This window comes from Nothoprocta perdicaria, unplaced genomic scaffold (assembly GCF_003342845.1).
Source record: "Nothoprocta perdicaria isolate Ctin4 unplaced genomic scaffold, notPer1 scaffold_16, whole genome shotgun sequence".
In the NCBI taxonomy this organism is placed as follows: Eukaryota; Metazoa; Chordata; class Aves; order Tinamiformes; family Tinamidae; genus Nothoprocta; species Nothoprocta perdicaria.
This window is the reverse complement of record NW_020454760.1, coordinates 3,924,282-3,936,728: the sequence shown is the minus strand read 5'-3', so window position 1 is coordinate 3,936,728 and position 12,447 is coordinate 3,924,282.

The following is a 12,447-nucleotide window of genomic DNA, read 5'->3' as shown; positions in this document are numbered from 1 at the left end:
TAGGTCCATAACCAGCAAAGAGAAGACTCTCAGCCCATTATATCTGATAATTACACAGCAACTTAGGTAAGGAGGATATGTCACATGGAGAGATCAGTTCTTGGCTGTCACACTTGAGAATTATCAAAGATATATGTCACTGGGGCTATCCCAGTGATGGTCATAGAAAGACTTGGGAAGTGAAAAATTTGGGAGGGAGAAGAGGGGCAGGAAGGGAGGGTGGGAAAAACCTGCATTTGAGATCTGCTTCTGAAGATCTGGTAACTTAGGTATCTAAATACAAAAATGGAGCTTTTTTTCAGAGTCTTTTCTTAAGTCATGCCTGTAACTTGAATATATCATCCCCTGTCTTTTAACTTGAGGTATATTTAATGGTTTAGTAAAATGTGTTGTACCATACGAAATGTGACAAACTTAAATTCCATTGTGGATCATCAAGAGGGATGATTTGGATCCCTAATATCTTCTCTGCATATTTTGGGAACTTTCCTCTCTAATACATTCTGCTAATAGGGGAARTCAGAGGAATCTATACAAAGACTTTATTTTTGATTAGACTTAGTGGAAGTAACAGTTTTCATAGTCATAAATGTGAGTAGGTTGCTCTTAGTTCTTTTGTTGGTCAAGGAAGCTTTTTTCTCTCAAAAAAAAAAGTACACAAGCACCACCACAAGTGGAGTATGAAGGAAGCATAGTATAGTATGCACTCAGAGGGATGACAGTCCTGGTTTTTGGCTCTCCCCTGGATATACTGATGTAATGCAGGTGGAAATATGTCSCTAAAAAAAAGATCATGAGAGATTTGGAAAACAATGGGCATCATCCTGCCACAATGAGGACAGAAAGCTTTGCAGAAAGAGCTTTAGGGATGACTGTTCTCTTTATATCCAATAACTGTTTTTCAATCCGAAAAGAAAATTACTTCCCTGATAACAGTCAAGAATCACAAATACTTTGCTGTGTTCAATTCCCCCTGCTATATGCTCTTAGGATAAAAATGCAATGTTTAAATTTAACAGCAGATACCAATCCATACTTACACTACAGTATGACAGTGGTACATCATGTAATTTCACTAATGTCCAGTGCATTTCTGGCTTTAAACTCAAATGAAAAGATTGGTAAATTAGGAACTTTGTATTGCTGAGGGCTTGCTGTTCTGCACAGGGCTATGTCTATAACAYCATGCATCTCTCTGGAGAATGAAAAAAATCTCTCTGGTGCTGGACTGTTAGATATAGTCTTTGTGTCTAAATATGCTGAGCATATGAATGTGAAATGTAAGAGGAGATTTGCCAACTGCTGATATCTTTCTTATTTTTCTACCTCCATATGTCTTTCCACTGGCTGCCTCTTACGTCACAGCTTCCATCCCCCTGCTCAAATGCTTTTATATCATCTTTAGAAAAAGGATCTCTGTTCCTCTAACAGAAGGCATGCATAATGAGAACTACTTATTGAACCAGAAGCTTTTTTTCCCTTCCTCCCTCCATCATACATATGCATTGATTTTTGCCAGGATCTTTGAGCACACAGGTAGGGAGGCTGAGCTTCTGAAGAAAAGCATTAGCTTTCATATCTGAAGAGGAAGGTTTGCAGTTTCTCAGTGCAGAATGAACTGCAAGAGGAGCAAGGCTTTTGTTTATATGGCAGAAAAAGTCAAAATTGTGACTTGAAATGGTGCATTTAGCTTACATACACCAATATGCAAGACTCCTACTATTCATTCTAAAATATTTCCAAGGAAGTTTGATTTTTAAGAATCTGTATTACACATCGACAGAGTAAACCTGTATGGTTTTTGAGGTGAATACTGTTATGTTTTTCAAACTGGAAAAAAAAAAACCACGGTTTAAGATGTTTCAATTCAAAAGTAAAAGATAATTAATAATGTCCCTTTGCAAAGAAAMACTTTACCAGCAAACCTAAAAAATTTTGTTTAAATATAAAACTTGTGCGTTTTATGTAACCTCCTGATAAAGGCAGATTAAATGAATTTATTTTTAAGGGTTTCAGATTAATTCTCTTCTGAGAGTTCTCTGGTTACCCACATGTGTTGCTTTGGGAGCAGCGTGCTGATGGTCAGGGGCTCCCTGTCTCTGCCTGGTGTGGGTCTGAGGCTGCTAGGACTGAAGAGGGGGTGTGCCATCATGGTTGGGCATTAACTTGCCATCTGGCTGATGCCTGGCTCTGGATGTGCTCAAACTTAAAGAACAGTCAAGCCTAAGTATTTCCATGCCTGTTCCTGGAAGGGTATTTGTGTAACTGGCTACCTAATGAGACTTTATCTGGAAACAAATTTAGTAGATGTCAATAAGTGGCCTGGATGTCTCTACTAAGGTGGAAATATGCATAAAGTAAAACACAAGCATGTAAGACTTCACTGTATTGTATTTTCCTCTGTTTCCAGGGCTAAGTATTCAATTCCTTACTCAAGATGGAGACTTTTAAGATATTCCTATATATGTGGAGATTTTTAAGGAACAAACAATTTATATTGGCTTTTTTCAAGTGGRTATGAGGTACTTAGCTATTAGTTTACTAAGCAAATCCATTAGTTTGCAGACTGTCATTGTGGCYAGTACTACTGGAGACCATCATAAACACAGACTGAAGTGATAAGRTGCATTGTGTTCCTGATTAAAGGCCATCTCTTTAATTGACACCTGGAAAGCAAATAACTAGTATAGTGTTCTGAGAAATATTACAAACATGATGGAATATGTGGAAATGTAAGAAGAATGTGCCTCTATGAAAGCAAYTGGACAGTGCTCAGGCCTCACTATTACAAAAATACAGGTGTAAGCTTTGGTRTAGATTTCAGTGCCATGCCTCACACTCAGACAAGTCTTTTGAGATAAAGCCCAAACTACTTGAACAGGGAAAAAGAGGGATTGCTTGCAGAGCTGACATGATGCCATGAAACTCATTTCACAGGTCCCACAGAAGTGGTGGAGGCAACTATTTTTTTTTGCAGGCAATACTGGATGGTTTGGAGCTTACAGTAGCCAGAGATATTGATAAAACTGTACTGGAGGTCAGTGAATAATTTTCTGACTGAGGATAAAACCTTGCTTACCAGGGGTAAGGGTTTTTAAATCAAGACTTCTGTTTAGTTTTCTAAGTTGCTTGTTTAGTGAGAACTTGAGGAGGAAAAAACCCTTGCTGGTGAAGTAATAACAAAGTCCAAACATTCCAACAAAACCTGTTTGCAAACAGCTGGATATCTTTCACCTCATCCTTTACTTCTGTCCTGATATTTTGGCTTTGTTATTCATGAGAAGTGGTTGAATTTTACCTTTCTAAAGAATGATGCTTGCTTGCATAATTGATAAGCTTAGTAAAGTCAAAGTAATCTCAAGTGTGTTCTAACTGATTATCTTATGCAAATAACTATGTTTATCTTCGTGAAGACTCTTGTTACATCCTAGGCAGTATAAAGAAACACTTTGAAATTCAGACTAATGTGGTTGAATGAACTGCTGCTTAACGAAGTTCTTAACTTCACTTGGGGAGGGGGGGTTGTGTGTGGGCATTGGGGGGGACCCCAAACCATACAATTAAAGCAGCCAAAAAGATACAGATCCTGTGTCTCTTTAAGGTAAAAGACTAGTACAGCAGCAAAGGTAATAGCTGCTTAATGGTTACTTAGAGGACGTGATGAAGGAAAGCTATGACTGGGGTACTGCTTTTACAGATGTATTACTTTGCTGAAATAAGAACATATCAGAATCCACATGGCTTGCTTTTAGCATACAGAAACTCACACTAATACAGTGTATAATTGCTATAACTCATGTGGGAGTATGTATTCAAGGGAGGATGGCTTATCTTGCATATCTAATTTCTTTCTAATTGTTTAAAACACTAGTTAATAAAGAAAGCTATATGCTATCTTAATGTTGATAATATGCTGATAAAATGGGATGTAGTTATGTTTTTCTTCTCAATTAGAAACTATTGGTCACTCTACAAGAAACTATAGTCATTATTATATGCATACTATATCAATGAAAAAGGTTGAAATCCTACCCACATACAGATATGTTAATGGTGGATCATTAAATACAAGTAAAGCCCTTTTTATCTTTCATCTGTACTCTGGGAACAATTCATCCACTGTTGTCTGACATTGTGTTGCATTGTAATGAGCCACTAAGGAAGAAGCATCTTTGTAGGGTACGTGATGACTCTATGAAGGGCTGGATGTAGCTGACTCCAATGTTTTTACCAAGTATAAATATTTTTTGGTTCATATACACAATTTCTCCTATTTTTACTCTCTATTTTTACTCTCTATATTTTTCTTCTTTCCTGACTTTAATTCTGTAGAACAGGGGAAACCCTGTGAATTTATTATCTTCATAGTGAAGTAGTAGTCTTTGGCTAAAAAGAAACTTACACAGTTTTATGCATTTATCTGGACYAATAATAAGACAAAATTAATATCATGTATAGTATAGTTATTAAAGTGAGAGTTGACTAATTTTTCTGCTTTTCTATTATGAAAAATGGAGCTAATAAAGGAAAAACATCCGTAACTTATTGAACCTCAGTGCCTTTTGCTTAACTGATAACTCACTACACAAAGATGGCATCTAATGAGGTTGCTTTGTTCTGAACATGCTTAGCTTAAGCTCTAGAGACATCTGTATATGCAGAACTGATCTCTAAATGTGTATTGTGTTACTTAACTGAGTCTCTATTTCTTCCCCTTCTTACTCTTTCCACATCTTCCCTGACCTGCATTAAGCACCTTGCAAAACGTAAGATGAGAAAGGATAAAATATACTCCAGTAAAATGTGTTCTCTAGTTAAAATAATYATGTACAGCTGACTTGCTGGCTTATTGCATTTAAACTTGGTTTCTCAGTTCCTTGTGCTAGCATTTCTTTTCAGCTGTGACAATTTCACACCTCCTGAGGTGCAATAAACTGATAAAAATGAGAAACTCAAGCCAAATAAATTCTATGAGCTTTTTCCTGATATAGATTAATTTAGATTTAATTGTTATAGATTAAAAAAGAAATAGACTTGTGACCTACTTGATGACTTAAAAGGCAAGGCAACCTCAGACAAAGAACATCTGTAAAAAGTATTTATGGCAGGTTCCTTGACCTTTTGTTTCCTCCCCTTCAAAACAGAAGAGCTGAATATTGAAAAGGTATTACAACAAGCATGTTAAACAGCTCTGTCCAAGGCTTTCATTCAGTGAAGTATGCAGTTAGAGGTGTGCATGTGTGGGAATCTCGCCCTGCTACTGTACAAATGCATCACATGAGTGAGGAAAATAATTTGTGTAAACACAGCCTTGTTGCAAAGCTAGGTGAGATGGATGTTTTAGGCCCTAGCTGGCATAAGGCAGTACTGTTCAGAAACTCGTCCTCTTTCACTAGGCTTTGATTGCTCCAAATGCCTTTGCTTCATGTGTATTGGAGCATTTAATAAACTTGCAGCTTCAGCAGGAAGAGCAACTGGTGCATCAAGCAGCTTTTCAGGTCCTAGATAACACGTGAGCTAACAAACTATTGTAGTGGACCTATGTCTGTCTAAGAGCTTGGGAAGACTCTGTTTTCTTGCCAGGACTGAGCTGCGCTCCAAGACCTGAGCCAGGCCCTTTACTGGATGTGCTGTATTCAGAAGTCCTGTACTGCCCCTGTGAACAGAGAGCTGCAGGGGGAGACTCTTGACAGACAGCAAGGCTCACAGAAAGACTTTGGCTTTGCTGGTCAGGGCCAGCAGGTTTGCTGTGTCAGCATCTCTCAAAGGGCTCTGGAGCTCTTGTGCTCTTGCCATGGCTTATTTTCTGCTTAGAGAGGCTACCTTTCATGCGATATGTAGGGCTGCAGCACATCTCTGATATTGTCCTTTAGAGGTGCTGGAGCTGGGTCCCTGTTCAGCAGCTTCTAGTGACAGTTTTCATGGAGCRCAGGGTGGGGGAAAACCTGTCCTGGCAGCAGTAGCACTGCCTGGCTTCCAGGGTTTCTGTACTGTGTGGTAGTTAAATGCTAGCATAGACAATGCAATTACTTGGGCAAAGGGGGATTATTTCAAACTAGGAGAGTTAAAGCTTAGAATAACAGAGTTTAATTATGTCTGTCATCTACATTCAGCATTTGATTGTGTAAGATTAGGGAGGTGCGAAGCAGTGGAACACAGTCTGAGATCTTTGTCAAAATAGTGTCTATAGCTGCATGAGATGAATCACCTTGACTTCTGCACATTTTTGGAAACTTTTCATCAAGGGCAATAGTAGTGAACATATTTGGTAGCACTTTACAACTCCATGCTAGAGTCTGTAGAGAATCCCTGCTGTTGGAGTTTGTGTTTACTGCTTCCAACCTGCTGGTTGGATTTGCATAAGCTCTGTATGTTAAAAATGTAAGAAAAAAAAGTTGGCTTAAAAAGTTCAGCTTAAAATATTTTGGATGCAGATGTATGTTCATGTACGTTCTCTGGCTTCATTTAGAAGCTTGGATTCTCCCTCCCCCTCCTCCCCCAAGGACTACAGAGGTATGAACTCTTATTCATTTGCACAATGTTTGGGTTTCTTTAGCTACCTGCCTCATATTAGAGTCTCTTGCAGACAGGCAAGAAGGCAGTGCTGACATCTTAGATAAATGGATTTGTAGGGCAGAGTGTCATGGTAGCAGGGGTGTCTTGGCAAGGTTGAATCTCCTGGTGGGATGCTGCCAGCTGCCCCCCTCCCTCTCCCTCCTCAACCTTCTTTTCTCCTTAGTTCTAGGTTTGATGATAGTCACACAATGGCTGTTAAGAATCTGTGGATTAACAGCGTAGAGATGGCTAGTTAGCAGCTGTATTGCTAATATTGTCTATGCAGTGGGAGTAATCACAAAAAATGTGGCCAAGTGCATTTAAGAGACCAATGGACAAGAACTGTTTAATATTGACAAGACTGCTTAGATGTTTTCTGGATTACAATTTTTCTGTAATTCAAAAGTCTGTTGCCTTCCTGGAGTCCAAGTTAGGGATGTCAGCAGGTAATTTCCCAGCCTGGTTCAACCCAAAGACTATTATCYATTGATGGTCCTATATGTAGAAGGAGAGGAAGCAGTAACACATAACCTAAGGGCAATCAAAAGAGACTTTTGGGATTTGGGGTGGATGATCAGAAACTCGGGCATGCAGGTCACTTTCTGTTCCRTTATTCCCAGTGCCAACAGCAATATAGAAAGTAACAGCAGGATATTGTCCATCAACACATTGCTCCGTGGCTGGTGTCATTGCCACAACTTTGGCTTCTTTGGTAACAGGAAGCCTTACATGGCACCAGGTATGACGATATCCCATGGGATCTATCATTCTGAAAGCAGGAAGAGAGTGGTGGGTCATGAGCTAGTAGGGTTCAAGAGGACTTTAAACTAGACTCRAGGCAGGTGGGGGTATCATTGGGGAAGCAGATGAGATAGTAACAGATGGTCTGTCATGCCACACGCAGCAGTCTAATGCCATAGCCTGTAAAGGGTGCCCTAAGATTGAAGATGCCAAACAGCAAAATAGGAGAATTTCTGAAGGCCAACATAGGTTGCAGCTGCCCCTACAAGAATGAGAGGCACATTGGGAGCCCGACTCAAATGCCTCTACATAAATGCATACAGTATGGGGAATAAACAGAGGGAATGAGAGATGCTTGTGTGGTTGCAGGGCCATGATTCTCATTGCAATTACTGAGACGTGGTCAGACAGTTCTCATGACACATGCGRCTTTAGGCTTTTCAGGAAGGATAGGCCAGGAAAGCGAGGTGGTGGAGTTGCACTTTACATGAGAGCAACTGGAATGTGTGGAGCTCAGCACAGGGGAGGATAGAGCATGGGTTGCGAGCCCACGGGTGAGGATCAAAAGGCAGGCCAACAGGGGTGACACTGYTGTGGGAGTTTACTACAGGCCTCCTGAGCAGGAAGAGGAAGTGGATGAAACCTTCTACAGGYGGCTGCAAGAAGCCTCCTGATCACAGGCCCTGGTCCTCCTGGGGGACTTCAACCACCCTCATGTCTGCTGGGAAAACCACACAGCCAGGAACAGAAAGTCCAGGAGGTTCCTGCAGAACAYTGCAGATAACTTCTTGATGCAGCTGGTTGATGAGCCAACAAGGGGAGGGGTGCTGCTAGACCTTTTACTAACAGAGATAGTCTAGTGAGAAATGTGAGGGTGGGGGGCAGCCTTTGCTGCAGTGAGTCTGAGATGGTGAAATTCATGATCTTACATGGAGGAAGCTGTGCAAGAAGTAGGATGGCAACCCTGGCCTTCGAGAGAGCCAACTTGGACCTCTTCAGGGGGCTCCTTGGAACAGTTTCCTGGGCTAGGGTCCTAGAAGGGAAGGGCCTCCAGGGGAGGTACCACATCCTCCAAGCTCAGGGCTGGTGCATTCTTACAAAAAAGAAGTCGAGTAAGGAGGGCAGGAGACCTGCATGGATGGGCAAGGAGCTATTGGGCAAACTTAATGAGAAAAAGAGCACGTACAGCATGTGGAAGAAGGGCAGTCCACATGGAAAGAATATAGGCACATTGTCAGAGAATGCAGGGATGCAACAAGGAAGGCCARGGCCCATTTGGAATTAGAGTTAGCAGGAGATGTCAGGGACAACAGGAAGGATTTCTATAAATACGTCAGCAGCAAGAGGAAGACTAGAAGAGGTCCAGGGAAAAGGTTGGTCTGTTGCTGAATAGGGAGGTGTCTTGGTGACAGAATRCAGAGAAGTCAGAGTTACTAAATACCTTCTTTGCTTCTGTCTTTACTGCTAAGGCTAGTCCCATGAACTACAGAGCCCAGATAAGATAAACAGGAGAGAGGAAGACCTTCCACTGGTCAAGGAGGATTGGGTCAGGGATTACTTTGGCAAACTGACCACCCATAAATCTATGGGCCTGGATGGGATGTACCCAAGAATGCTGAGGGAACTGGTGGGGTTGTTGCTCAGCTGCTCTCCATCTTTGAGAGGTCCTGGAGTGAGGGAGATGCCGGAGGAGTGGAAGAAAGCTAATGTCACTCCAATCTACAAAAAAAAAAAAAAGGTGAGGAGGAGGTTGGAAACTACAGGCTGGTCAGCCTCATCTCCATTCCTGGAAAGGTGATGGAGCAGCCCATCCTAGAGAACATCTCTAGGCATGTGAAGAAGGAGGTGATCAGCAGTAGTCAGCATGGATTCACCAAGGGGAAGTCATGTTTGATGAACCTGATAGCCTTCCACAATAGAATAACTGGCTGGATGGATGATTGGAAAGCCATCAATGTTGTCTGTCTTGACTTCAGCAAGGTTTTTGACACTGTCTCCCATAATATCCTCATAGGAAAGCCATGGATGCACAGATTGGATGAGTGGACAGTGAGGTGGACTGAGAAGTGTCTGGATGGCAGAGCTCAGAGGATGGTGATAAATGGGGCCGAGTCCAGTTGGAGGCCTGTGGCCAGTGGTGTCCCTCAAGGGTCAGTAGTGCGCCCAGTGCTGTTCAACTTGTTCATCAATGACTTGGACAGGGGCACAGAGCCACTCTGATCAAGATCGTGGATGATACCAAACTGGGTGGAGTGGCTCCAGAAGGCTGTGCTGCCATTCAGAGGGAGGCTGGAGAGTTGGGTAGAGAGGAACCCTCTGAGATTCAACAAGGACAAGTGCAGGGTCCTGCACCTGAGGAGGAATAACCCCAGGCACCAGTACAGATTAAGGGTTGATCTGCTGGAGAGCAGCTCCATGGAGAGGGACCTGAGAGTCCTGGTGGACACCAAGTTAACCATGAGTCAGCAGTGTGCCCTTGTGGCCAAGAAGGCCAATGGGATCCTGRCCTGCATCAGGAGGAGTGTTGCCAGCAGGTCAAGGGAGGTGATTCTGCCCCTCTACTCAGCTCTGGTGAGGCTGTACCTGGAGTACTGTGTGCAGTTCTGGGCTCCCCAGTAYAAGAGGGACATGGAGCTTCTCAAGAGGGTCCAGAGGAGGGCAARCAAAATGATTAAGGGATTGGAGCATCTATTGCCCAAGGAAAGACCGAGTGAGTTGGGCCTSTTTTCTCTGGAGAAGATTGAGAGGGGATCTGATTAATATGTGTAAGTACTTGAAGAGTGAGTGTAGGGAGGAAGGGACCAAACTCTTCTCAGTAGTGGCTGGTGACAGGACAAGGGGTAATGGGTATAAGCTGAAACACAGGCAGTTCCATCTCCATGTGAGGAGGAACTTCTTTCCTGTGAGGGTGACAGAGCCCTGGCACAGGCTGCCCAGGGAGGCTGTGGAGTCTCCTTCTCTGCAGGTCTCCAAACCCKCCTGGATGCCGCCCCGTGCTCTGGGTGTCCCTGCTGGAGCAGGAGGATTGGACTAGATGATCTCTAGAGGTCCCTTCCCACCTTAACCATTCTGTAAAAATTACCAATTACCTTGTAAAGGATGTTGAAACTTCCTATGCATCCCTTTTGCATTCAGCTTGAGCTGTCACATTCCAGTCTTTACTGCATTGGCAATCATTTGCAAAATCCCCTTTAAGGGCTACTTTCAGGTAGAAATACAAGGCAACTCTGCATAGCATATGAGTGTTAATATGAAAACCCTTCAAAATGCCAAAATACCCAACAATATCCAACTTGTTACCTGTTGAAGCATTCAGCAACTTGCCACAAACTTTCTCAGAGCAAATCAGGCTGAGTCTGAACAGTGGTCTTCTCAACTTCTGCTTGCATTATGTCTCCTCAGCAAGTCACTACTAACACAGATATTTGGTGGGACTTAAAATCCTGGTAGGATRATACCCACAGTAAGATCTACCTCTTTCACAAGTAGTTTTAAATATTATTTGTGGTAATTCTACATGTGATTAAATGCTTGTTGACAAATATATAATTATATCTATGCTGTGTTCTCTGAATTTTATTGAAATAGTATACTGTACTTACTAAGACTTTCAATAGTCTTAAAATTTAACTTGTGATATCTTTTGAAAGAGCAAAAAGTGTTTACTTACTCAAATAACAAAGTTGCCTTCTCAAGTGAAGGCATAAGAGTGGAGTGGTGCCTCAGCAGCTGCTAACCTGTTACAAATACTCTAAAAATACATGTCATATCAGTTAAGCATCAGTATTCCATCCATGGATGGAAGGGACTGCCTGTAAGACTTTAATATTGTTTTCTTCTTCCAGTTCCTCACATGAACAGTGAAGACATGACAGAAATGGCAGAGCTTCCCTTTGTCAAAGCTGACATCAGAGAGGTATTTGAAAGTAAGTTTCATGTTATTCCAGGATGAACTAGTATGCTAGATCTTGCCTTTCATCAAGGATCACCTACTACTTGAGTAATGACTTGACATATACCAGATTAAATGCACTTTTCTAAAAGACAATCTTTCGCTAGAGTTTAAAGCCAAATACAATGAGTAACAGCTGATTTATTAGTTCAATCACATTACCTTCTCTCTAGAGGTGGATCCTTCTATTGCCATAAGCATTTGATTTATTGCATTTAAACTTCAGTAATCTCTTCTAAAACAYTGGACTTGAAGCGGTCAACAATTTTTAACATAAATGCAAGAAATAGAAATATCTTTTAAATGAAAATCTATACAAAATATATGTAGGTATTCAGGTATCTTCTCTTAAACTAGTCTTATCTATGGAATAACTTTCTCTCTGGGATCTTGAAAGAAAGTGTTATAGTCTTCATAGGAATTTGAATTGAGTTTAATCTCCTTATTTTAACTGGGAACATAAAAGTAYATTTTTTAAATATGCACACATAAAGATGTATTACTTCAGATGGATTGACCACAACATTAACTTTTTTTGACTATGCCTCTTCAGTTTCCAAGTTTTCATTAATGTTTTTKGGGAAATTCCCCCCCGCCCCTTGCAACCTTTGAACAAATTCTTTTGTTGCCTTGGAGAGCTGGTTTATGGAAAACATTATCTGCCTATGCCCCTATAGCTTTAGGGAAAGGCCRTTTTTGCCATGGAAGGGCTTGAAGTTAAGCAAAGCTATATGGTTCTGAAGTATTTTGCCCACAAAAGAGAGACTCAAGTTTAGTCTGTAAGACTAATTTGTTTAGGATGTCTTCTCTGTGAAGTGGCACTTGTGGCAGCTGATGCCTGAGTCTTGTGTCCCAAGAGCTGTCTGTGACCAATGTATAACCTTTGTTCTTCCCCCTTTGGGTTTCTAAGGCATTTGCCACCAAAACAAGGAGCAAAAATCTCTTTGGATTTCAGTGTCTCTGCTTGTATTTAGACATTGTGAATGAAAAGCTATGCAGATTCCCTGTAGAAGAGGGAAATGAGATAGGATAGGTGGGAGATCTTAAGATCAAGAAGGTTACAGGAGAAGCTTTACTCAAGTATACTGTTTACACTGCTTGTTTTTAAATCTACCAAGTGTGCTGGTCTGATTAGATTGGATCATCTGTCTCTTACAGGAGACTAAAGCTGCATGGGCAAACTCGATTCTGAAAGCATT